General features: G+C 44.5%; 1 long non-coding RNA gene across 1 annotated transcript; it reads left to right on the top strand.

The window, feature by feature from the left end:
* Nucleotides 1-431: 431 nt before the first annotated feature.
* Nucleotides 432-4,688, top strand: LOC122455286. Its single transcript, XR_006273631.1, has 3 exons — nucleotides 432-690; nucleotides 1,366-1,627; nucleotides 2,794-4,688. It is a non-coding gene; the product is annotated as an uncharacterized LOC122455286 (long non-coding RNA).
* The last annotated feature ends 21,739 nt before the right edge of the window (nucleotides 4,689-26,427 follow it).

Raw genomic sequence — 26,427 nt, 5'->3', positions numbered from 1 at the left:
GAGAATGAACAAAACAGACCCACTTCCTGCTCTCAGGGAGCTTCCAGTCTGAGGTCCATGAGCCACTGAGACCAGACCATTCTAACCATGAACTACCAAAATTGGCCAGGCCTCCACTTTCTTTCAGCTTCCCTTGTGGCTCAGCTGGTAAAGAATCCACCTGCAATGCCGAAGACCTGGCTTCGATCCCTGGGTTGGGAAGATCCCCTGGAGAAGGGAAAGGCTACCCACTCCAGTATTCTGGCCTGGAAAATTGCATGGACTGTATAGTCCATGAGGGTCACAAAGAGTCAGACAGGACTGAGCGACTTTCACTTTCACTTTCCACTTTCTTTCAGGGTTTCTCTGGTGGCTCAGCAGCAAGGAATCTGCCTGCAATTCAGCAGACCCGGGTTCAGTCCCTGGGTGGAGAGGATCCCCTGTAGAAGGGTGTGGCAACCCACTCTAGTATTCTTGCCTGGAGAATCCCATGGACAGAGGAGACTGGCGGGCTGCCATCCACGGGGTCTTGCACAGAGTCGGACACATTAAGCAGCAGCAGCAGTCACTTTCTTTCATCGTTTCATTGGATTGTCCAAAATGAGCATGATCCCACGTGACAAAGCGGGAATGAGGATTCGGGGAGGCTGAGACATGAGTCATGAGCACACGTGCAAAGCTGGTAACTGCAGCGCCTGGACTGGAACCCAGGTTTGTCCTTCCTTCCTTCCAGCCCCACTTCCGTTCTGAGAGCTGCTCTGAGCATCCTTCCTTTTCTCTTCCAAGTGACAGCAGTTCTTTGGGGGTGAGGGGACTAAGAGATCATTATCTACCTGGTCTTTATATTTAAACCATCCCTTCTTTCATTCTCTTATTCTCCACACGTGCACTGCACACCCACCGCATGTTAATAGCTGTGCTGGGTAGGGGCTGAAGTGGACCAAGCAGCAGAACTTTGCTCTGTGATCCTCACACACTTGTGCACAAGTACAAGGCGCACAGGACAGATGGTGACAATCGCCCCTGGCAGGTGTAGATCAAGTCCTTCGGACACTCAGTTGAGAAGAGGTCTGTGCACAGAGGGGGCAATCAAGGAGGGCTTCAAGAAGGAGGTGGCCTGTGAGCAAAGTGTTGAAGAGTGGTTAAGTCATTCACAGCTGGAAGGGACAGAAAGGGACCCTAGATGTGGGTGTGCATTAGCTTTGTAGTCATAAGACTGGGGTGACAGGGCATTCTGTGGGCTATCTCACCTCTCTGACCCTCATGAGCCTCACCCGTGAAATGGAAACAAAAGCCCCTACAACTGCCAGGATGGTCTAGACACCTTTCTCTGTCTCTGAAACACGTGTTCATCGTCTGTGTCACTCTTTCCTACTCTCATCCAAGGCCCACATTGCAGCCAGAATGTCCCTCTGCCAACCCCCGAGGTCCTAGAAGTGAGACCATGTATGTGGGGACAATGACCAGCTGGAAGGAGGAAAGTGTGAGTCAGAGAGGTGAGCTGGGCCCCCTTCGCCCAGAGCGCTGACCACACAGTCACAATGGGGCTAACTCCTTGTCGATTCCAAGAAACTGGATCTTCCATCGGCAGTGTGCCAGTGAAAGGAAAGAAGCGTTCGAGGCAGACCAGAGCCAGAAGCAGCCTCAGGTTTGTATTGCAACTGAATGAGATGCAATCACAGATGGATATGCAGGATCCAGGCTTGCTGGCTGCTCTGGCTCAGCCCACACCTGCCTCGCCCTCCAGCCTTGCCAAGTGGACCAGGCTTCTTGCAAGTTTTCTCAAGACTATGTGAGCCCAGGGCAGAACAAAGAACTGAGACCTATGACCACGTGAAACTCCTCTGGCTCAATCCATACCATCATTTTCTTTCCAAATACCACCTACCCTTTGTCCTATGGCAATTGTAAGGAATCCCACCCCAGCCCACCCACTCTGAACCTTTAAGCAGCTCCCACACACAGACTCAGAAGTAATACTTATCTCACTATATTTTTGTCTTTAGAGTCTGTGAAGCCTAGGACCTGGGCAGGGGTCAGCAAACTCTGATCTGTGGGCCCCTAGCCCATGACTTGTTTCCACAAATAATGTTTTATTGAAACATGTGTTGTATTGTGCTAAGTTGTTTCCGTCGTGTCTTTTTGTGACCCTATGGACTGTAGCCTGCCAGGTCCCTCTGTCCATGGGATTCTCCAGACAAGAGTTTGAGTTACAAAGTGGTCTGGAAAAATATAAGCCAATGAGAGTGACTGTGTTTTTCTAGTTGAAACTAGTGGTAAAGAACCTACCTGCCAAGACATAAGAGATGCAGGTTCGATCCCTGGGTTGGGAAGATCCCTTGGAGGAGGTATGGCAACCCACTCCAGTATTCTTGCCTGGAGAATCCCATGGACAGAGGAGCCTGGTGGGCTACAGTCCATGGGGTTGCCAAGAGTCAGACACACCTGAGCAACTAACATCATTGATTTACAGTGGTGTGTTCCTTTCGGGTGTATCAAGTGAATCTGCCATACATATACATATATCCCCTCTTTTTTAGACTTTTTTCTCATATACAGGTCATTGCAGAGTATTGAGTAGAGTTCCCTGTGCTATATGGGAGGTCCTTATTATCATATATAGTCCTATATATGATATCACATATAGGTCCTATCTATCATATATAGTAGTGTACATACATCCATCCCAAACTCCCAATTTACCCCTCCCTTCTCCTTTCCCCATTGGTAACCATAAGTTTTTTTTTTCTACATCTGTGCAGAAAAACACCTATCTCTGTTTTGTGAATAAGTTTGTACATTTTTCTTTTTTAGATTCCACATATAAGTGATATCATGTGATATTCGTCTCTGTCTGACTTCACTCAGTATGACCATCTCTCCAAATGGCGTTATTTTGTTTTTATGGCTGAGCCAGGAATTTCACAGGGGACATACCACACCAGATCAAGCCTGATCTTGAACCTCAGATCCTTAGATGACCCTCAGGCAGCTGGGCAAGCTGAGCGGAGAGGAGCCCGGTCGTCTCGTGGGGTGTCTCCCCCTCTGCTCTCTGCAGGAGCTGCACCGCCATGGAAGGAACAATGAGGGACCCCCAATCCCACCCCCACCTTACAAAGAGAGCTGGGAGCAGTGAGCCGTGGTGAGCAGGGGTCAGATGCAGGCATAGCTTCCACGGGACCGTGTTTGCCTCCCAGCTCTGCCCCTTGGGAAGCCACGAGGCTGCAGGCTGTTTGTTGACCTCTCCAAGCCTCTTTCTTCATGTGCAGAAGGACAGGGTGGCCCCCACCCGCTGGGTTTTCTGTACGGATTCAACCGGCTAATGCCCACCATGCACGTGGCATGGGAAAGCACTTAGGAACCAACTCCACATCAGATCTAGATCTGTAAAGTCCAAGGCGGCAAAATGGCAACCTGGTTTCTTTGCCTGCCCCACGTCTAATGTCCTTTAGGGGCAAGCCTTTCTACTCCCGAACCTCCTCCTTTGGGCCAGAGAGGTATAAACAGGGTCATCCAAGTCACCGTGATTGACAAGCTTTCAGATGTGCCAGCCGATTAACCTCGACCTGCAGCCACGAGGAAACCTGTCCCACGTTGAAGCAAGAGACGATCTCCGATAACATCTCCGTATTGCAAACTGACCTGATGCCACCTCCGTGTTGGAAACTGCACGGGCAAGCAGCTTACAGCTCCACCAAATAAACTGGCTTTTCCGCTGGCAAAAGGACCTCTCCTTTTAAACTTTTCTCTGTCTTTTCCTAAGGGGAGTGTATGTGAGTGACAATTGTATTCGGGTGGGATAAAATTGCACCCGCAGCAGAAGCTGAGGCCTTAGCTCTGATTTTAATGAACAGAAACCCAGGATAACACATTGTGAAGCCCTCATGTCATCTTTCACCTCTCATTCCTTCCATCCCTTCTGCCCTTCCCTTTTCCTTACTCAGGCCTTTTCCTCCCCTGTCTTCCTCCCCCGACCCTAGCCACTTCTCACACAAAAGTTGAAGGGGGAAAATTACGAACTGGCAGCTACGGCAATTGCCATGAAAATCCAGTGCAATATATCTTGTCAAAAAATCAGCCTGCACGTTAAAAAAGAAGAAAGCCAAACTCAAGACTCAGAAGAACATGAAGCCTTTCCAGATTCTCATTCACTTTTTTTTCCTATTTAAATTTCTTCACTTTTCTTTTTTTAACCTCTCCTGCAGGTCTTGATAATATATAGGACAAAAACACACACAAACACACACACATACACACACACACACATATACACACACCCCGCTCACTTCCTCACTCTGTCATTTAAAGTACGAAGAAAGTAGCAAAGAAAAATCTATTTTCAGCTCTTTTGCAATGGAACACTTTTCCCCACGGTGATGAAAAAAAGTGGATTTTGAAGAAAGTCAAGTCACTGATGGAGACAAGGAAACATTTATGACCAGCCATCTGTTCATGGCAATGAAGTCCTGCCCATATCAAGTTATTTCTTCTCACATAACTAATATGTAAGGACTAAAGAGATGTGTGTACACAGCATCTACACTTTTGTACATCTGAAAAATAAAAATGACAGGGAACTGTATTCAGTATCCTGTGATCATCCATAATGGGAAAGAATATGTAAAAAAAGAATACGTATGTATATCACTGAGTCACTTAGTTAGCACAACGTTGTAAATCAACTATGCGTCAATAAAATTTTAAAAATAATGAATAAATAAAAATAAAGACCCACTCCTGCCCTGGTCCACAGTCTAGAGATAACTAAACTAGTAAGGGTGCGGGTACTTCAAAGATAAAACAGGATTTGGGCCTCAAAGAACAAAGATTCTTATCAGATGCCTTTTTTCTAATGGTCCTTGTGCAGTAAAAATAAAGTCCAAACACTATAATTTCACTCAGAGAAAAGTTACAAATACTGTAGGTATCTTTAGAAACAGCTGCAAAAGTGGTTTCACTTCTGACAAGATTGGTGTTAATTACCGGCAAGGACTTCAGTATAATACTATTTAAATCATTTTAAATTATCCCTCTCAAAAATTAATTTTTCATCAAAGATTACACACACAAAAAAAATCATGATATCATCTCTGCAGCTGCGATTTAGTAATAATTTCATCTATTATTACCAATGTCAGTTGGATAAAAGAAAAAATGGCACCCCACCGTGCCGATTCCAGCACAGGCCATATATAGAAATTTTTAACTATCACTTATAATCGCTTTGATGAGCTTAAACCTCCTCTCAATTAACACCCTAAATGACACTGAGACATCTTAATGGGGGATGTAAGTAAGAGAAAAGACTTTAATCAAAGAATAAAGAAAAAAGTGCCAAGAAAAAAAGGAAGACTCGCCACATACCTCTTCATGTGCAATCCAACCAAAGTCCTTTATTGCCTTTTAAACCTTTTGTTGTCCCGGGATCCAGAGCAGTGCTACCAGGCAGAAGTAGAAAGACATGTGGCCATGGCGGGATGCGATATCCTCTCTGTAGAAATAATGGCTCTCTCTAGGGCTTCCTAGGTCTAACAGCTAGACTAGGGGATGGGGACTTCGGAATGCCATCACTTGAATGAGTGCAGTAAAGAATGAGTGCAAAAAGAAAGACATTGTTCCCGGAAGACCATCTTTTGGGGCATCCCAGGGTAGCTGTTTGGGGGACCCGAGTTACCCATGTGAGGGGACCCCAATTCACTCTCAGCAGGGCCAGAGGATGAAATGGGTCCCGCTAGACACATTTGAGTTATGCAAACTCACACAGCCGTGGGGATGGTACAGAAGGACATTTCTCAGGCCATTATTTTTTATCGTGAAGCTGCTGTGCCTGGCCTTTGGGAGAGTTGAAAATAAAATGAAATAAAACAAAATCCAAATGAAAACTGACCAGCATGCTTTACTCTTTTGAAACCATGTTTGCGGTCTCCATGGTGATTTTTGTTTCCAATTAAGTTGTCCTAATGAACATGTGTTAGTGCTCAGGCTCTACTCCCAGGGAACAAACTGGGTAATTAATGGCCCTGCAGGAACCCTGATCTCTTGAGCCATCAATGCATATTGGGTCAAAAAAGCAACAGTTTGCAAAGTCTGGAAGACTACATTTATAGGTTAGGTGGAAGAAACTTGATTTTCAGAATTGACTTGCTTCTTTCCACCCTTAAGCCACTTTAGTTCCCAAAGACAAGAAGGCTATGTTATTGTCCCTGCTTTGTGTCAAGGTCTGGGAGGAAAAAGTGGATAAACCATATTCACCAACCGAAATGATGGTTTCCTACCTAGGAGCACATCTGTGCTCACAGAGAACAACTGTGCAGTGTCCAGCCGCAACAGTGTCATGGAGGCCACACTATATCAAAAAACTTCACAAATAACCTTTCATGACAGGCTTTATCCTCCAGGGTTTAGAGATAAGAAGGTAAGGATCAGAGAGCCTGAGGAATTTCCCAAATTTTACGCAGCCTTTAAGTAGAGAAGCCTGATTAGAAACTAGACTTCAGCATGGTAGGGACATCAGAGACAACCAATTTCAGTGTCTTTCCTCAGAATAAAGACTGGTTAACCAGACAGTTTTCCCTAACCCCGTTCTCTCCCCATACCAGCAAATCTATTGGTATTAGGTTATTATGTAGAATTATAACAATTTAATATGTGGTAGAGCATTGTTTCTACCTGATTGCTTTTGAACACTGCTTTAAATACACACACACATACACAAAGGATAACCTGTACAATTCACCCTTAGTATCCATTTTTCTCAAAGCATTCTCTTACTGGTGTCTTCTTCCAAAAACATTTTCAAAGAGGTTTCATGCACGATCAGTCATGGCCAATTCTTTGCAGCCCCACTGACTACAGCCCACCAGGCTCCTCTGGCCGTGGGATGTCCCAGGTAAGAATACTGTGAGTTGCCATTTCCTCTTTCTAGATACAATGCTGCTATTGAGAAATGAGATTTTAATTTGAATGTTATTTCTATATTGGTGATCTCTACTTTCTGTCTTCAGTTTTGTTGTCTTTTATTAATCTTTTCTTCGGTTTTCTTTAATGTCATCATGTTGTTTAAGAATGATTTTTCTCTTTTATGTTTTGTTTGACATTCCATACTAAATTATAACATGAATCTTCTTCCTTTTATTCTGTCCTTATTGTTTCACAAATACTTTCTCTCTTCTTTTTCATCTCTCCTTCTATGGTTGCCTATTACATTTATATCAACATGCATGCTCCTGGCCCCCATTTATTTTAACTTTTCCTTTATATATTTTAACACCTCACACCTCATTGCTTCTTTCTTGGTGAATTCTTCAATCTGATCTAGCTCACTCATTTATTCTTAAACTACACTCACTGAGCTCTTGACTCCACTCCTAAGTTCTTTCTGCCTAGTTATTATATATTTTATCTTTAGTGTTTCCACATGATTCTGCTTTGCAACTGCTTGCTCCTGCTTCTCAGTCCTAATATCCTTGCATGTTAAGGTTAACATCTCTTCTGTTGTGGTTGAGCACCCCATACCCTTTCGTCCTCCCTCCTCTAGAAGTTAAAGGGCGAGTCACGTGTCCCTGGATCAAGATCACCAACATCAAAGTCTGGGCGTGGTCAGTCCATTTGCGTGGTAACATCAAAGCCCTACAGTAGCTTTCTGTCTGTGTCTCCAGGTCTGGCTCCTCCCAAGGAAGCTTTTACCCTCTCTCCATCCACTGACAATAGGGAAGGAAGCAGAGGTGGAAACACTCAGCCACTAGGCTTTTGACCTTCCCTGCTAATACTTGCATCCCAAACTTGCCCTCAGAGGTGATATTTCCTTACTGATTTCCAACACCACTGGGTTGACTTTGCTGTCTTTTACTTCCTCGGAGATGTCATAAAGTTAACAGCAATATGCCAAGGGCAATGTGGAGAAAAGAATAGATAGCATCTTCAAACATTCCTTTGTATGTCTATCCTGCTAAAAATGACAAGTGGGCATCCTCTGGTCATCATACCTGTCTTTAGTCTCCCCAGAGACTTCTTGTTATGTTTTATATTACTTGTCTAGGTTCTTAATTTCATGGCATCTCTGATATGAAGTTCATGGAAGGGGGCCAGCATTCCACACTAACCATATTACTAAACCAGCAGGAATAAGACAAAAGCGTAGGATACTCAGAGGTAGCATGTGCAGAGAAAAACAAGCCACAAGAAGAGAAGGACATGAACAAAACCACAGAGCGCAAGCCGTGGGACGAATGGAATGCAAGAAAACAAGTTTCTTGGTTTCACTGTCTGAATGAATCTGGGCAATAGTAAGATCCACTGGCAAATTGAGGACAAAGAAAATATGGCAGAACATGTGTCCTGGGAATAAAAAATGAGGTGAAGGAGTACATTTTAAAAGTGGAGTCAGTTTCTGGCAAGCAATTGCTTGGGCTCATGTCATACAATGATAAATACTTCCACATAACTTCACTGATTGAGCTGTTATACTGGAAAGTTTGAACTGCCATATCCAGCACTCAGGTAGATGAGATTAAGGCTGACTTAGGCCTTTTTTTTAATTTCTGCTCACTTTTATTTAATCTTTGAGTCTCCTACAGTGAAGTCAGGTCTTCACTCTTGTCCACAGATGGCTGGTCTGTGAGTGGCTGTCACCCCACGGGAGAGAGGATAGACTTGGTTGGGACATCAGCTAGTGAATGATGCTCCCTGTGTTCATTTCACCAAAGGCCTGATGTAGTCAGTGCTTCATCACCAACCACCTGAAGAATCCTTTTCTTTGTCTTCACTCCTTTCTTCGTCTTCACTCCTTTCTTCCCAAAGGCTGAGACTCCAGGAAACACTGAGACCTGGAGGAGAGAGCCCTTGACAGAGTCACCGAACCTAGCAACTAGTCACTGTGTACGAGGTTCTATGCGGGACACTCTACAGAGAGTACCATTTCATTCATTTCACAGCAGCTTGGGAAAGGGGTGAGATTATCCACCTTCTACATTAGAGCGAATCAAGGCCCCCAGATCAAAAGACTGATCCAAGTTCATCCAGAAAAGAAGGGCCAAAATGTAAAACTAATCCAAGTCTTAGATCTCCTGGTCCAAGAGCAGGTGCCCCTCTGCCACAGCTGAGAAGTGGAAGAAAGAGATTAGTTCCCATTCATTCCTTCAAACCACACGTGTTGAGTTTCCACCATAGTCCAGGCTCTTTACTATGTCCTGGGTTTATCCTCAGACCAAACTGATGCAGACCCTTCCCTCTAGGCAAGAGAAAGTAGGGCTTACAGATATGAAACAGAGTCCTTGAAATGAGCATATACTTTCATAACATGATATGTGGAACTCGGAAAGAGGATGAGAAAAAGAAAAATAGGGCATTTTGAGAGAGGAAAGCCAAGGGTCTAATATGATATTCTTATGGGGCCAGGGAAAGTAAGACCAGGTCAACGGCAATGAGGTAGGCAGCTTTCTAGTCTCAGCACCTCGGACAACCAGGGGTACCCGTAAACCTCCATCCTGATATCTCCACCTGTGGCTCTGCCTATTGGCAGAAATTGCTTCAATAACACTTGGTCTATATTTATAAGCTGTTTGTTCTTTGTAAATAAAAATGACATTGAGGACTTATCTGCTGGCGCAGTGGATAGAAATCAGCCTGCCAATTCAGGGGACATGGGTTCAGTCCCTGGTCGGGGAAGATTCCACATGCAACTGAGCAACCAAGCCGGCAAACCACAACCACTCTGAGCTCTAGAGTCTGTGAGCTGCAGCTGCTGAAGTCCATGCGCCTGGAGCCTGTGCTCCACAGTCAGAAGCCACCACAGGGAGACGCCTGCACACCACAGAGAAGGGTAACCCCTGCTGGCCACGACTGGAGAAAGCCCACGGAAAGCAACGAAGACCCAGTGCAGCCAAAAAAAATAATTTTTTAAAAACTGGCATTGAAGCAATGATATGAAGCAATCCAAGGAATTTATTTTTCAGCAAATTTTGCACCGATTTCCTATGACTATAAGGAACTCTGGACTGAGAGTAAAAGACATGGTTCAAAGTGTGGCCCCATGACTGATTCCCGAGACCATGTTTTCCATACATCACCTGCCAGCCGTGAAAAGGAGTGGACACTGCAGCAAGGCAGACTGGGTTTCTGGCCGCCATGCTGATGCCTACTATATGTGTGGACATTTCTTAACCTCTCTGAGCATGACTGTTGCACTACATTGTTGTGCGTAAATGGACCTCACACATCTACCTACTTGACTTGCAATGGCTCCAGGAAGGACTTCACTGACTATTAACCTCTGTCCTCCCAACAAGGGAAAAATCCACTCCACGGGCATGCAATCATGGCGGGTCTAGTCAAAGCAAAGTCTGGACTCCCTTACCCTATCACACCATCATCCCCAAGACTCAACCTCTGTTCAAAACCAGAAGAAAGCTGTGCAGAGCAAGCCTCAGTGCCTGAAGCAGGTCCATCCCAGAGTTCCCCACGTGGGCACAGACATTCCAGGGGCCAGTCTGACTTCAGTGCCGAGGGGGCTCTGAGAGCAGGCAGAGAGGCGTGCCAGGGCTGTGCTCCACATGACTCAATCTCTCTTCACATCATCAGGGCAATCGAGGGAGTCTAAATTGGCCCACAGTACACATGCCCAGAACACCCCATTCAATTCTGAAATGAAGGGCTCTTAAAACCGTGAAGTACTGAATTTGGAAAGGATCAAGCGTTTGGGCACACACAGTGCAGAACAATTTAATATTATGGGAGCTCTTCAACTACTTTTTTCTATATAAGCACTCCATTTTGGAAGTAACTCAAATAATGCTCTACCACTTTCACCAAACACATGACTGACTCAAAAATGCAATCATCCAGTACCGAACACTTTCCCCCTCAGAGTCCCCAAACTGGGGGGAAATGAGCAGGAAAGGCAATACTCAATTCTTCAGTACACCTGGAATATCTTCACTTTTCCCCTCCATCTCTTCAAGCATCATGCATTTTTAACCCCAAGTCTAAATGCTGCCTTTCCGCTGCCATTTGATTCAGACTTGCTGACATCCACTGAACGCCTACTGTCAGCCAGCCAATTTTTCATCTGTGAGGTCATTTAATCCTCATAACGACTCTGTAATGGAAGTGGTCTTTATCCCCACTTGACCCCAGAGGAAGCGGAAACTCAAAGAAGCAAAACTAGCTGCAGAATTTCTAAGAACCTCGGAGAACACAGGAGCTGCTTTCATACTCCTTCAAGTGAGGGAGCACGGGTCAGCCTTGGAGGAACCAAAGAAGAATTGACTTTGCCCAAACATGAAAGACTTTTATCCGGCCGTGAATGTGACCGTATTTGGAGATATTGCCATGAAAGAGGAGATGGTGTTAACATGGGGCCTTTCGGGTGGGCTCTCATTCAATATGACTGGTGTTCTTAGAAGAAGGGAAGCTTGGACACATGAACAGATACCAGAGGAGAACATGCACAGAGCAAAGGCCATGGGGACACAGCTAGAAGGCAGCCATCTGCAAGCCAAGGAGACCCAACCTGCCAACACCTGTATCTTGCACTTTCAGCATCCAGAATTGCAGGAAAACAGTTTGTTGTCTAAGCCCTCCCAGACTGTGCTATTTGTTATGGCAGCCCCCAGCAAACCAATGCCCCTTTCTTCCTTACAGAGACACTTCACTCATAGATGCCTGGCTGCCCCTGAAACATGACAATGTATTTCATTGGATTTGCCTGGCAAGGTGGCATCATGGAGGAAGGCTCGTCTCTGACCTTCTCTGGGTCGGTTCCCTGTTTCAGAAGGTTTTATTGCAATTTCCTCAGCATGGACTTAATTGTTTATTGGCATCGCAGTGCGGGATGTCAGAATCAGCTAGATAATGCTCATCTTGGGAAACCAATCTGGCCTGATCTACAGAGATGGCCAGGAGAGGAGCTGGCTTTCTCTGCAAGAATATTCTTAGCCTCAGCATCCCAAGTTCACACAAGGCATCTTTGGGAATATAAAAAATAGATCAAGAGATTTATTATTTGGGAGCAGGGGGAAAAGAGGAGACTTGCCAAACACTGAAGACTTCATTTATACATAGTTTAAAATGTTTGTAAATATTTAACAGAAATGCTGAGCGATAAACTCAGATTATTGCAGAGGGCAAGAAAGAACCAGAGAGCGATTTATCAACCAAGAGGAAGGAATGGATACTGTATTTTACTGGGGCGCACATATCCTGACATACTAATGGGGATTGTGTCAGTTAAATGTTGACATGCACCGAATCACGGCCCAGTCTAAATGCCTTAGTCATAGCAGGGAGTTAAAAAAGAGAATATTTGAGAATAATGTGAATTAAAAAGGCAAGTTAGTTTAAATTTCTGTTTGGTAGGCCCCCAGGCCTACAAGTCCAATGGGAATAGACTCTAGCTACAGGCTTGATGAATGGCCTTAATGAAGTTGGACAACCCAGAATACATGCATAAAATGATTTTAAATATTGATACGGTGTCATTGTGTGTCTGAAGATATTGAAATGTTCATTCTCCAAGCAAGACAGGTTCCATCTAATTTATTAAAGGTGGAAATGATTATTTACATTGGAAAATGGAATGTGTTCCCAGATAGAAGCCAGGGCAATAAAATAATTATTGCATTCAGGGAAACGGAGCCAGTCCATCTGCTGGAAGCAGAAAAATCAAAATACGTCCTCATCCCGATATCTTGGAGATTTGGGGCAGCTGTGAAGAAAACAATGGTCATTTCCTTTGGGTTATCATTTTTAGGTTCCTGTGATCTGGAATGCAAATAGATCTTTCTATGAACAGTGAGTGTGGTTTAACGGGTTTCTCTGGAGGAGAAGGCCTGATGGGGAGGCGTCTGGTGTACAGGGGGGGCTGCTCCACTCTTCCCAGATGTGTCTATTAGGACATTTCTATGACACTGGCTGGCATCTGCAACCTGCTACGTTGCTCGCTGATGGAAGGAAGAGGCATGGCGTGATTGTGGAAAGCTGAGTTCTGTTGTGATATGAGAGTTTCTCTGGAGAATGCCTCCGGGCAGCTGTCTGCCTCGTGTGTTCGACATTAGGGCTGCATAGCAAGCCAGGGTAGAAGTGTATTAAAGCTAGCAGGCAGTGCAGAGTCAGCTGGAGGTTCCAAAGTGCTAACTAGGCCGATGAACCCAGGGGCGGGCCCAGGTATAAAAATAAAATCACCGCAAGCTGATTTCATTTCCTGCCTATGCATCTTGGCTTGGAACGCTAATTGCCCCTCACTAGATGTGAGGCTCTCACGGGTGGAAAGCCGCACGAGTGCTCTACTCAGGATCCCATTATTTCCTATTAATCTCCCATCAGTTTCACTGGGGCTGCACTTGTACAACAGGCAGGCCGCCCCATAGCTCCCACAACCCTTTTCATCACCATCCCATCGCCAAGACCAGATCTGAGTAGCCCAACTGCCAAGCATCCAAAAATGGTGATGGGAACCTGCAGAGGGCCATGATCAGGATCCAAGGATTAAGTCAGAGTTAGCCACTCATTCATCCATTCAATCCTTGGTGAGCATTCACTCTTGTCTCAGCTTTCCTGTGTGACCTTGGACAAGTTATTCAACTTCTCTGGGCCCGTTTCCTCATCTATAACATGGGTGCATGACTGCAATTGCATCATAAGGGCCATGTGAGAATCTAAGAAGTTAATATATAGATCTTCCCAACCCAGGGATCAAACTGAGGTCTCCCACAATGCAGGCAGATTCTTTAACAGCTGAGCCACAAGGGAAGCCCAAGAAGACCGGAGTGGGTAGCCTATCCTTTCTCCAGTGGATCTTCCCAACCCAGGAATCAAACCAGGGTCTCCTGCATTGCAGGCAGATTCTTTACCAACAGAGCTACCAGGGAAGCCCTAATGTATTGAAGGCTCTTTGAATAAGAGTCTAGTAGAGTATCAATGCTCAATAAAGCCGATGTTACTGTTATTCCTGGTCATCTTTATTAGACACTGTCCTGGGCACTGAAGTAAATAGATGACGAAAACAGACCTACCCTCAATGAGCTCACAGTTGCAGAAAGAAAAGAAAATATATGTCAGGCCAGTGATCAACATTTCCATGACTTGAGCAGCAATCACCAGGCTTTGTTCCAGAGGTCCACCTGTGCTATGACCCTTGACCTTGTCAATATCTTCCTCTGGGCAAAGAATAATGATCTCCTAGATGAGAAGGTTCAGCCCCAAAGAAGTCAAGCGGTGAAGGCACAGCAAATGGCAGAAGCATGAACCCAGACTCTCTTTCTTCTCTGTGCCACATCAAGTTCAGAAGCCAGGAGAGGGGTGTGACCAGCTCGAGGCCCCTGCACAGGATAAGAGTGGGCTAGACTCGGCCTCGGGTGCACACACTTGCTTCCTTACTCAGTGCTCTTTTCTGTGGGCCCTGGGACTTGGGATCATTTGTCAGCATCCTCAAGGACCAGGGAAAGGGACAGTCAATGATGTATTTTCTCTCTGACTAGAGCTTTGGGCAGAGGTCTGGATAGTCAAAGCTATGGTGTTTCCAGTAGTCATACACAGATGTGAGAATTGGACCAAAAAGAATGCTGAGCACCAAAGAACTGATGCTTTTAAACTGTGGCATTGGAGAAGACTCTTGACAGTCCTTTGAACTGCAAGGAAATCCAACCAGTCCATCCTAAAGGAAATCAGTCCTGAATATTCATTGGAAGGACTGATGCTAAAGCTGAAGCTCCAATACTTTGGCCACCTGATGTGAAGAGCCAATTCATTGGAAAAGACCCTGATGCTGGGAAAGATTGAAGGCAAAAGGAGAAGCGGGCAACAGGATGTGACGGTTGGATACCATCACTGACTCAATGGACATAAATGTGAGCAAACTCCAGGAGATAGTGAAGGACAGGGGAGCCTGCCATGCTGCAGTTCATGGGGTTGCTAAGAGTCAGACACAACTTAGCGACTGAACAACAAGAAGAGCTTTGCAGGCTAAACTTTTCCCCAGTGTGATTAGGGCAGATACTTTGATAGAATAATTTTGAAACAGCTTTTCAAGGCCAATTGCACAAGGCTTTCTACTCATGGTCTTACTTGCTAATGACAAACACACGTTCACTAAATGCATGATGGTCCAAGGGCAATGTCCTCCTCCGATTCTGAGTTCTCTGCTTTTAGACATAGAGACCCCAGGGTGCACATTGCATCAGCTTCAGTCACATTTCCTTTCCATGCTGGCCACGGCCAACTTCTCTCTTCTCAACTCTAAGTAGCTTCATGTTAAATCTCTACCATCGCATCAAAAAAAAATAAATAAATAATGATGGTGCAAAGTATGGTGGCTTCATAATAATAATAATAATTACAAAATGAAGGATGAGACATCTCTGATGAGGTGAGCTTTCTGGGTGTATGTGAGTGTGTGTGCTCAGTCATGTCCTACTATTTGGGACCCCTGGATGTAGCTTGCCAGACTCCCCTGTCCATGGAATTTTCCAGGTAAAAATATTAGAGTAGGTTGCCATTTCCTTCTCCAGGGGATCTTCCCGACCCAGGGATCAAACCCAAGTCTCTAGCACCTCCTGCATTGACAGGCAGATTCTTTACCACTAAGTCACTTGGGAAGCCCTGGGTTTTCTCTACATTAACACATTTAACCCTCAGGAAGATGTGAAGTGCATACATGCACATATGATATAGAATTGTCCTCATTCTGTAGATGAGGGACATGTCTAAGATCACTCAGCTCTGTTGTGGCCGAGATGAATTCTAATTAAGTCTGTCTGAATCCAGAGAGAGCCCAGGGACATTCACTCTCTGAGATCTATGGACTTTGAGATGTAAGCCCCAACTGTGCCTTCAAGTGAAAGGATAACTAGGGTGTTGCTCCCTCTCTAGGGGCTTCCCAGGTGGTACTAGTGGTAAAGAACCTGCCTGCCAAAATGCAGGAGTCGTAAGAGACTCGGGTTCACTCCCTGGGTCAGGTAGATCCCCTGGAGGAGGGCATGGCAACCCACTCCAGTATTCTTGCCTGTAGAGCCCCATGGACAGAGGAGCCTGGCGGACTGCGGTCCACGGGGTCACAAAGAGTCGGACAGGACTGAAACAGCCTAGCACACAGCACAGTACTCCATCTCTGGACTCCGCTCCCCCTGATATACAATTCGGGAGGAGGTCTGACTGTTGTCTAGTAGCCCTCCCCAACCGCAAAGTGCGTGATCGTGTGACTCTGTGTCTGATATGCACTAAGAATGATTTGCACAGGGGTGAAACCGTGAAGAGGCTGACCCTGAAACCCAGACAGAACTGAATTACCAGACACATGACTTTGAACAAGTGATTCGTCATCTCAGAGCCTAGTTACCTCCTCTGGACAATGGTGGTAGCAAGCTTGCCTGTTTCACCCAGCTTCATACAGCGGCATGAAGATTAAATGAGATACTATTTAACGCTTTACCGCAATGCTGAGGGCAACGATCTTCAAAGAAGAGATGTCATTATAGTTAAAATAGTTTTTATGACCAGAAGCTAAAAAAAAAAAAAAATCTGAAACAATCATTGAATGCAGACAGAGCCTCCATTTCAAGTCACTGCTTCCTCGAGTAATTGAGTTTGTACATCCCTCTTGAAAGAGTGTTGTCCTAGTAGATTAAGTGTACTTTCCACTTGCTTTTATTATTTCTACAATAATTATCTCAAATGTTCATGTGGAATTCACAGTGTTGTGCTACTTAGTAACCTGTAAAAATACTTCTTCTATTCAAAAAGTGAAAATAACTCAGCATCTCAGACTTAGAACAGAAAATCCTTTTCTGGCAACTTTTTGGGCTTTCATCTCAGATCGACATACAAACAGGCTACATATTCCCTCTTATACAATTTCAAAGAACAGAAAGAATAGAAAATAAATATTAGAAAGAATAGGAAGATGAAGAAAAGACAAGTTTTCTTAAAAAAGGGGGTTTGAATGGTATTTTGTGGGGTTGTTTGAGGAGTGCAAAAAAGGGAACCCTTCCCCTCAAGCTGTGCGAGAGGGCTTTTCCTTGAGTAAGAGAGAAAGAACACCATTCTGTGGGGCTTTGGTAGGACTCTTGTTCACCTGTTACCACTTATTGGCCAAACTTAAATGCATATGGTGGATCCAACCTGGTTCCCAATGAGGAAGCAATTCTTCAAATGACTCCTTCCTTCAATCATCATTACTCAGAATCTGTTTCATGTCACATATGCTGCGTGGGTTCCCTGGGATAAGGTCAAGACTGGTTGCTCATATCAGAAAGAAATAAGGTATTGATGGGGGAAAAGGGAGGGTGGGATGCATTGAGAGATTGAGATGGACTTATTTACACTATTGTGACTAAAATGGATAACTAATAAGGACCTACTCTTCAGCACAGGGAACTCTACCCAATGCTCTGTCGTGACCTAAATGGAAAAGAAATCCAAAAAGGAGGGGATGGATGTGTGCACACAGGGCTGATTCACTTGGCGGTACAGCAGAAACGAACACAACACTGAAAAGCAACTATACTCCAATCAAAATTCATTTACAAAAATAAAGAAAGAGGGGAAGGAGTAACTTTGCCTCAATTGGCCTTCCATTTTCTCCATTTCCTACCATGTGAAAAGTGGAGTTAATGACATCTTATAAGTCTCATAAGACTGTCGAGAGGGCAGTAGGAAGCCACATGCAAAAATCTTTGAACCAAACACATGTGCAAAAAGGTTAATTCCCTTTTTCCCATTCTCCTTGCATCGTTTCTGACGTTTAAAGCACTCATCACTTTTTCTCTTATAGCCTCATTTAATGGATTCCTTTCTTGTCATTTAGACTAGATTGACTTCTTGAAGTTCATGTGGTAGTCATTACAGCGGGCGTGCCAGATATTTCCAGCTGTCTGCTTTCCCAGCACAATGCAGGACTGCATTTCCTATGCTCCTCGACGTAGAGTGGGGCTGAGCGACTAATTTCGGCCCATAAAGGGAGCGGAAGTTATGCGCACCCCTTTCTACTGTGGGTTCCAGATCCTTTAGAACTCTTTCTCACGAAATTTGAGGAAGCACTTACTCTCTCAACCCAGATTCCACGATAAGAAGATATGGAGTCAGCCCACACAATGACATGAAGATGAGACTTTGGTTTCATAAAGTGAAGTCGCTCAGTCATGTCCACCTCTTTGGGACACCATGGGCTGGAGACTGCCAGGCTCCTCCGTCCATGGGATTTTTCAGGCAAGAATACTGGAGTGGGTCGCCATTTCCTTCTCCAGGGGATCTTCCCGACCCAGGAATCGAACCCGGGTCTCTCACACTGCAGGCAGACTCTTTACCATCTGAGCCACCACGGAAGTTAAGTCGTTTCATAAGTCAGTCACATTTAGAAGATGTCTGTTACAGCAAGATAACCTCATCCATCCTGACCAACACAGACCACAACTTACCAGTCATCATCTGGAATCCAACTCAGGTCATGTGCAAGACTGCAATCAACGGTACCTAACTGGCAGAGGGGAAAACAAGAAGATGAATCTGAATTTCAGAATTTAGAACACGTTTCTAATAAACCGCCAGATGCCACAGGGATAGGGAGGTCTGGCATGCAGCAGCCCACGGGGTCACAAAGAGTCAGGCATGACTTGGCGACTGAACAAGGATAACAACATAAGAAAAATCCAAACCCTACAGAAAGTTGACCCTACTGGATTCTAGCACTGGGGACACAGCGAGGAAATACACATGATCCTTTAGGGAGAAAAATCAAATTGCAAAGAAGTCAGAATGGCAAAATAATCACTGGAAACATGCAAGACAATAGAGAAAAAAATATATCCAGGGGTTAAGAAGACAAAATGCATGTCCATGCAGTATTGGATCCATTCACGACGGACTGGCTGTCACTGCCACATGTAATGACTCTGAGCAAGCAGATAATCATCTCAGTCACGGGGCAGTTCGCTGAAAGGTTATGATGACAAGATTCTCCTTAATGCATCAGAATGACACCCTGGCCCATCCATCAGAAGGGCAGGCTTTCAAATTATGTTTCCAGTATTAGGACAGGAGTTGGGGTAGGGGTCATCTGCTTCCAGTCTGACACGCTGGCTACCAAAGGCATGACCATAGTCATTTCAGTTGATGTTATTTATAGAGAAGGGACTCGCATCTGTGTTCACCTGGATCTCCTAGCTACGGCTCTGAAGAAGTGAGGACATGGGGTCCAGGGGGCGGGGAGTGGGGGAGGATTGGCTTGCTGGTGACCAGCTGGGGCTCTTGAACCAGGATCTCCGGTTCAGATCTTGGTGTCATCTCTGAATGGCTGTGTGAAGTTTGTCTGGTTAAACAATATTTACTTGCTGTGGTTTGCTCATGCAAAAGATAGAGATTCTAACTAACTCGTGGAGAGGGATGCTATAAGGATTTAATAAGTAAATGCATGGAAGACAGGCAATTTACACATTAATATATGTAGGAAGTGCTTAATATATGTTAGCTGCTAATATTGTTATTATTATATTTATCATCATCATCACTTTCCAAAAATCATTCAGCAGGTAAATAGCAGGGATAGGGTTTAGACCACCCTGTCTCCTGGCAGACTTTGGGGGATCAGAGAAGAAGCATAGGTTGCGACCTACGTTTGGTTGGCTGCTAAGCTTAACTGGCTACTAAGCAACAGAGTGTCCCTGCCTGCTGCGTGCCTACTAAGTCACTTTGTCATATTCAACTTTTTGCAAACCCAGGACCATAGCCCACCAGACTCCTCTGTCCATGGGATTCTCCAGGCAAGAATACTGCAATGGGTTATCATGCCCTTCTCCAGGGGATCTTTCCCAACTCAGGAATTGAACCCAAATAAAACCTACATGCTCTGGCCTCTTGACCACCAGGTGGAACCAACTGAGCCAACTGCGTATGGGTTACTGACTTATCCCCACTCCAGGGCATCACCATAATCTTCATTTCTATGGCTGCTCAGAAGCAAGACTTCCATCATATCCTGACCAGCCTCTTCATTTCCCCAAGCTCACCAGCCCTAATTAGCTCAAGGAGAGTCATCTGGGTAAGTTGAATATCCAGCTCATCAGGACATACACTCTCTCTCTCTGATTGTAAGCTCTACAAGGCAGTCATAATGGTTTCAATTTCCCTTCAAGAACTTCATTGATTATAGGAGGCAACTGACGAAATAACAGGGAAAGAAGGTTGTTTGGGGTGTTCTTTTCTTTCTCTCTCTCTCTTTAAGTGATTGCAAGGAAATGAAAGGAAAACTACCTGTGGTTTGTCATACACACCATAACCTTCCTTCCATACTATCTGTTAAAAGTTAATATGCTGCCACTGGAAGCTCAGAAGCCCCACAGATTGGTGAGAGATCAGTGAGAGTTTCTGAAGAGCAAGCTGTAAATGTCAGAAAATCTGTGCATATCATTCCAATTTGTAATTTGCCAAAGAATCAAAAGTTTACTGAGAAAAGTTGGAAACTTTCCCCATCAACTTACCTGACACCATTTTCCTATTGACATCAAAAAAGCAGCTCCATTGATCAGTTCTGAGTGATTGGACTTGGGGATTTGCACTCAGTGTGAATCATTGATTGGAATGGCAATTTCCATTGACTTAAAGAGGCTTTGGGTCCTGATTGGAGCCCACCAAAAGAGAAAGTATCCACTTTCAATCATCTAAAAGTCAATGCTCAGTCACCATTCTCGAAGAAGTCCCAGCTCATCACTTGATGAAAAGTTCCAAACTTTCCAAGGAGCTTTTCAACACCATGGCAAGAATAATATGATGCAAAGTTGGTGTTTCCTACTATCACCGTAACTCCTTGGCCTGGGATGTTCTTTTATGATGTCCCCTGGAAAACTCCTAACTCTCCTTCATAGCCCAGTTTTCAGCATTGATGATGAAACTGAATCTTTTTGAAAGTAGAAGCTAGAGCAATCTGGGTGTTTCCAGTCATGCCAAATCATGGGCTCCATTGAATGACTTTCATTCCATTCATTTATTCAATAATTCATTCTTTTCTTATCTACTATATGCCAAGCAGCGTTCTAGGAATTGGAGCTACATTGGTGAACACAACAGCTAAGAAGTAAGAGTTTTTGTACATACAACCTAGAAGGGAAGACAGACAATGAAAAAGTAATCAAACAAATAATGAAGATTATTCAAATGGTAATAATGCAGTAAAATAATAAAAGAGCACAATGGGACAGAGACATGCATGGCAGTATCTTAGGCTGGGTCATAGGGAAGTGGAAATTCTACTGACCTCAGCAATCCCACATTTACCCAGTCCTCCTTTTACCACTGCTCCCGCTTTATGATCCCATAGCTTGGGTCTGAGGACAACAAAGACATCTGTGTATCCACTTTTTGAAACAGGTAAATGAAAAAGCAAACTCTTTCTGGGGCAAGCAGATCAGGCCACAAAGAAAGGAATAATTATAAGCTACTCTTGGCTTGAGATTCCATCAAGCCATCTTAAGCAATCTTCCTTTTCTGCATGAACACATTTGAATCGACTGTGTGTATGTACAGAAATTTCAGAAAAATATCTATCTCTGTTTCATCGACTACACTAAAGCCTTTGACTGTATAGATCATAACAAACAGTGGAAAGCTCTTAGAGAGATGGGAATACCAGGCCATCTTACCTGTCTTCTGAGAAACCTGTATGTGGGTCAAGAAGCAACAGTTAGAACCCTGTATGGCACAACTCATCGGTTCAAGATCGAGAAAAGAGAAAGACAGGGCTGTCTGCTGTCACCCTGTTTGTTTAGCCTATACGCTGAGCACATCATGAGAAATGCCAGGCTGGATGAGTTATAAGCCAGAATCAAGATAGGCGGGAGAAATATCAACAACCTCAGATATGTGGATGATACCACTCTAATGGCAGAAAGCAAAGAGGAACTAAAGAGCCTCTTGACGAGGGTGAAGGAGGAGAGTAAAAGAGTTGGCTTAAGGCTAAATATTAAAAAAAACTAAGATCATGGCATCCAGCCCCATTACTGCATGGCAGATAGAAGGGGAAAAGGAGAAGTAGTGGCATATTTCCTCTTTTGGGGCTCCAAGATCACTGTGGATGGTGACTGCAGCCATGAAATTGAAGATGATTGCTTCCTGGTAGGAAAGCCATGACAAATCTAGACAGTATGTTTCAAAGCTGATATATTACTCTGATGACAAAGGTCCGTATAGATAAGGCTATGGTCTTTCCAGTAGTCATGTACCTATGTGAGAGTTGGACCATAAAGAAGGCAGAACACCAAAGAGTTGATGCCTTCAAACTGTGGTGCTGGAAAAGACTCTTGAAAGCCCCTTGGACAGCAAGGAGATTAAGCCAGTTGATCTCAAGGGAGACCAACCCTGAATATTCACTGGAAGGACTGATGCCGAAGCTGAAGCTCCAGTATTTTGGTCATTTGGTCATTTGAACAGAGGATTCATTGGAAAAGTCCATGATGTTGGGCAAGATTGAGAGCGGAAGGAGGAGTGGGTGTCAGAGGATGAGATGGCTGGACGGCATCACAAACGCAATGAACATGAACTTGGGCAAACTCCAAGAAATGGAGAGGGATGGGGAGGCCTGGCGTGCTGCAGTCCATGGGGTCGCAAAGAGTTGGACATGACTGGACAACTGAACGACAACAACAATATGTACAGGCTCAGTCATATCCAACCCTGTGACCACCTGGGCTGTAGCCCACCAGGCTCCTCCATCCATGGGATTTCCCAGACAAGAATACTGGAGTGGGTTGCTAGTTCCTTCTCCAGGGGATCGTCCCAACCCAGGGATCGAACTTGCAACTCTTATATCTCTTGCATTAGCAAGCGGGTTCTTTGCCACTAGCCCCACCTGGGAAGTCAGGGATGACAGCTGTATAATGATGTGTAATTATTTCAGGAGGAAGTTGCAACAGTCATGACAGGAAATGATAAAACCCAGGGGGAAGACTAGCAATGAGCCATCTACAATATGGTATCATGGAAGTTTGAGGCCTTGGACCTAGTTCTCAACGATGGATTTGAAGATTTGGTGAGGAGAGAAAAGGCATTCTGGGGACAGGGACAGCTCATACAGATATTGAGAGCTAGGAAAGTGTGAAACTGGAGAGACGTCTAGTGAAGCAGGAAGGAAGAGGGGAACATCAAGCTGTAAGGAACCAAGGAGGTCACATTGTAGCGGGTCCCCACGGCTAGGTAAAGAGCTTACGCTGCCCTGAGCAGGGCTCAGGGCAAAAAGAGCGGGCTCCATGCAAGTAAGAGAAATTCAGGGTCAACTTCGTGCTCATTTTCTGCAAGCCTCAGTGTCTTTGCTTCTAAACAGGGAGTAAGTCTAGACCTCTCATAGGCTGGAGTAGAGGATCTAGTGAAATGATGCAAGTAAAGACCCAGCACAGTGCCTGGCATCCCTCAAGAACCCATTCCTGGGATATGTACTGGGACCCTGATGAAGCTGACCTGGGAGGATATTAGTCTGGAGCCGCTGGGAAACATCTCTCCCACACAAGCCTGGCAGAGGACAATGGCGATGCATGGCAACCCAGTGCGTGGGGGGAGGAAAGACATTCCAAATGTCGTCACTTGAGTACCTGGTTCCACTGTACCCGAAGCTGCAGAACCAGAGTCTTCAGTTATAGGAGACACTGTGTTGTGCTCATTTGCCCAGTCATGTCTGCCTCTTTGTGACCACAGGCACCACTGTCCATGGGGATGCTCCAGGCAAGAATACTGGAGTGAATTGCCATCCCCTCCTCCAGCGCATCTTCCCAACCCAGGGATTGAACCCAGGTCTCCTGCATTGCGGGCAGATTCTTTACCATCTGAGCCACCAGGGAAGCCCAAGAATACTGGAGTGGGTAGCCTATTCATTCTCCAGGGGATCTTCCCGACCCAGGAATCGAACCAGGGTTTCCTGTATTGCAGGCAGATTCTTTACCAACTGAGCTACCAGGGAAGCCCGCAAGAGCCACTAGCCTCCATCTTTTGCATACACCAATATAAATTGATTTTCAGCTGCTTGTTACTGAAGATCTTAAATAACAGAAATGTAGTCACTTTTCTCAAGTGGGATCCTGAGGTCAGCTTCCTCACAAATGCAGCTATCCCCACAAACTGATGTGAAAGTGATCAAAGAGAAACTGAACTCTGGGTAGAAGATTTGGAGGTGGGGCTGCAGCATGACTTTTGTGGTCCTTGTGGTACTTTTGCCTTTGTGTGCTTCTTCTTCCATAAAATTGTTAAAAAGTACATTTTGTATCATTTTGACATAAATTTATATTTTGCATTTTTTAATAATTTTATAGTCAGTATAAGATTCATATAATACAAAATGAATTATCACATTTGTTTTTATATATGTTTACATTTTCCTTCTGATTATCCAAGAAGTGAAAGTTCAAATATTCTTGTGGGCCCCTAAATATATCATGGGCTTCCCTGGTGGCTCAGATGGTGAAAAAAATCTGCCTGCAATGCAGGAGACCCAGGTTCGATCCCTAGGTTGGGAAGATCCCCTGGAGAAAGGAACGGCAACCCACTCCAGTGTTCTTGCCTGGAGAATCTCCACAGACAGAGGAGCCTGGCGGGCTACAGTCACCAGGGTGGCAAAGAGTCAGACACGGCCGAGCAACTAACACTTTGGAACGTACTGTGGACCCCAGGTGTGTCCTCAGGTGTGAGCCCACGGTGTCCACAGGGATGTCAGCCCTGTTAGAAGCTTCCCCTTGAAGCTTCATCTTCAAGATGAAGGTTCATCTTGAAGACTGAATCAGTGGAAGACAGCAATTTTCATCATCTTTCACTTTCATCGTATAGTCCACTTGTATGATCAGGTCTCATTCCTGAGTACATGGATCTTAATTTTTATACCCAAAATCACCATTCAATCTTGATCCTACAACCCACTGAAGGCCTGGGGTTCATACCCAATTCTGCTGCTATGAAGCAATATAATCCTTGGCCCTGTGAAGCACCCCGCCGTTTCAGAACTCCATCATTTATAAAAATGAAGGGATCCCCAACATCTCTTCCCAGGGCCAAGGCCATCAATATCTTCACTGTTTCTCATTTCCACTTTCATCTCCTACAATTCCCTCAGGCCAGTGTGTACTCAGCCCCTTACACACCCACACTCAATGAATACATTTGTCTATTCCCTTCTTAAAAATGCACAAATAATCAGAGAAAGCATGAAAAAACAAGAAAAGCAGAAAAACATCTGTGACTTGAGCAGGAAAGAGTTCCACGAATCCTTGGAACCTTCTAATAACAGAAAGGTTGTGTAAGCAAGGTTAGACAAAAAATATGTCTAACCTTCCTTACACAGCTTCCACCTTGCTTATCGTATGTGGATTGTAATTCCCCTGGGTGAGCAAGCGATCTGCAATTTCTAAAGTGCCTGCTAAATTATCAGTAATCAAGAAATGCCAAGTAATCATGATCTTCATGTGCTTATTGAGGGTCATTCTGAAATTGGGCGTCAGAGCCTCCTGTCTTAAAGAGCCACGGCTCCTTGGTTAAATGCTTAAATTGATGTGTGAGGTTACCACGGATGCCCGCCCCCTGTACATTACCATTATTATTATTTTGTGTTTCCCTAATACTTTCATTGAAAGATAATCATGTTATGAATATTAACTTTTATAGGCTGCATTTGTAACTGCTTATGTGTAAAGAAGCAGCACTTTCTGAAATCAAAATGACACTAATAATTTAGTCAATTTACTTTTTTCCATTTCCTTGTTTACAGTCGTGTTATTTGGTTACTGCACGCTCTGAATTTTGATATAGTCATCCCGGTAATAAGCCGGTTTTTGTTCTTTGTATCCAAAGACATATTTTTCTCACAGAACAGGGTTGGTTTAAATTCATTCATTCAATAAATATTTATTGAGTGCCTACCAGGTGCCCAATTCTGTTTTGGTGCATGGGACAGACACTGTCCTAACAGAGCAAGAGGAGGGAAATAAGCTTAGACACCACCCCTTGGAGATGAGGCATCATCTCTCCAGGGATCAACGGCGGGCATTCTCAGTGCCCCGCGTGGGGACACCTGATCAGTTCTGGAGCTCAGGGAGTATTTACTAAATTTGAAAGCTTCAGAAAAGTGGAGCTAGAGAAATAGCGTTTCATCAAGACATGTTTCAAGATACACAGAACACTCACACCCATGAGGGTGGCCATTATCATTGGAAAAAAAAAAAACAGGAAATAACAAATGTTGGCAAGGATGTGAAGAAATTTGGACTCTCTTACATCTCTGGTGGGAATGCAAAACGGCATCTCCTTAAAAAAAAAAAAAATTAAATATAGAATTAGCATAGGATCCAGCAATTCTACTCCTTGGTAGCACCAGAAAGTAGAGATTCAAACAGATGTTTGTACTTCTGTGTCCATAACAAGCATGATCACAACAGTCAAAAGAGGGAAGCAGCTCGCGTGGCCACTGATGGATGAGTCAACTGCAGTGCGTAC

This window comes from Cervus canadensis, chromosome 17 (genome assembly GCF_019320065.1).
Source record: "Cervus canadensis isolate Bull #8, Minnesota chromosome 17, ASM1932006v1, whole genome shotgun sequence".
NCBI lineage: Eukaryota > Metazoa > Chordata > Mammalia > Artiodactyla > Cervidae > Cervus > Cervus canadensis.
This window is presented reverse-complemented; position numbering and strand designations above follow the sequence as displayed.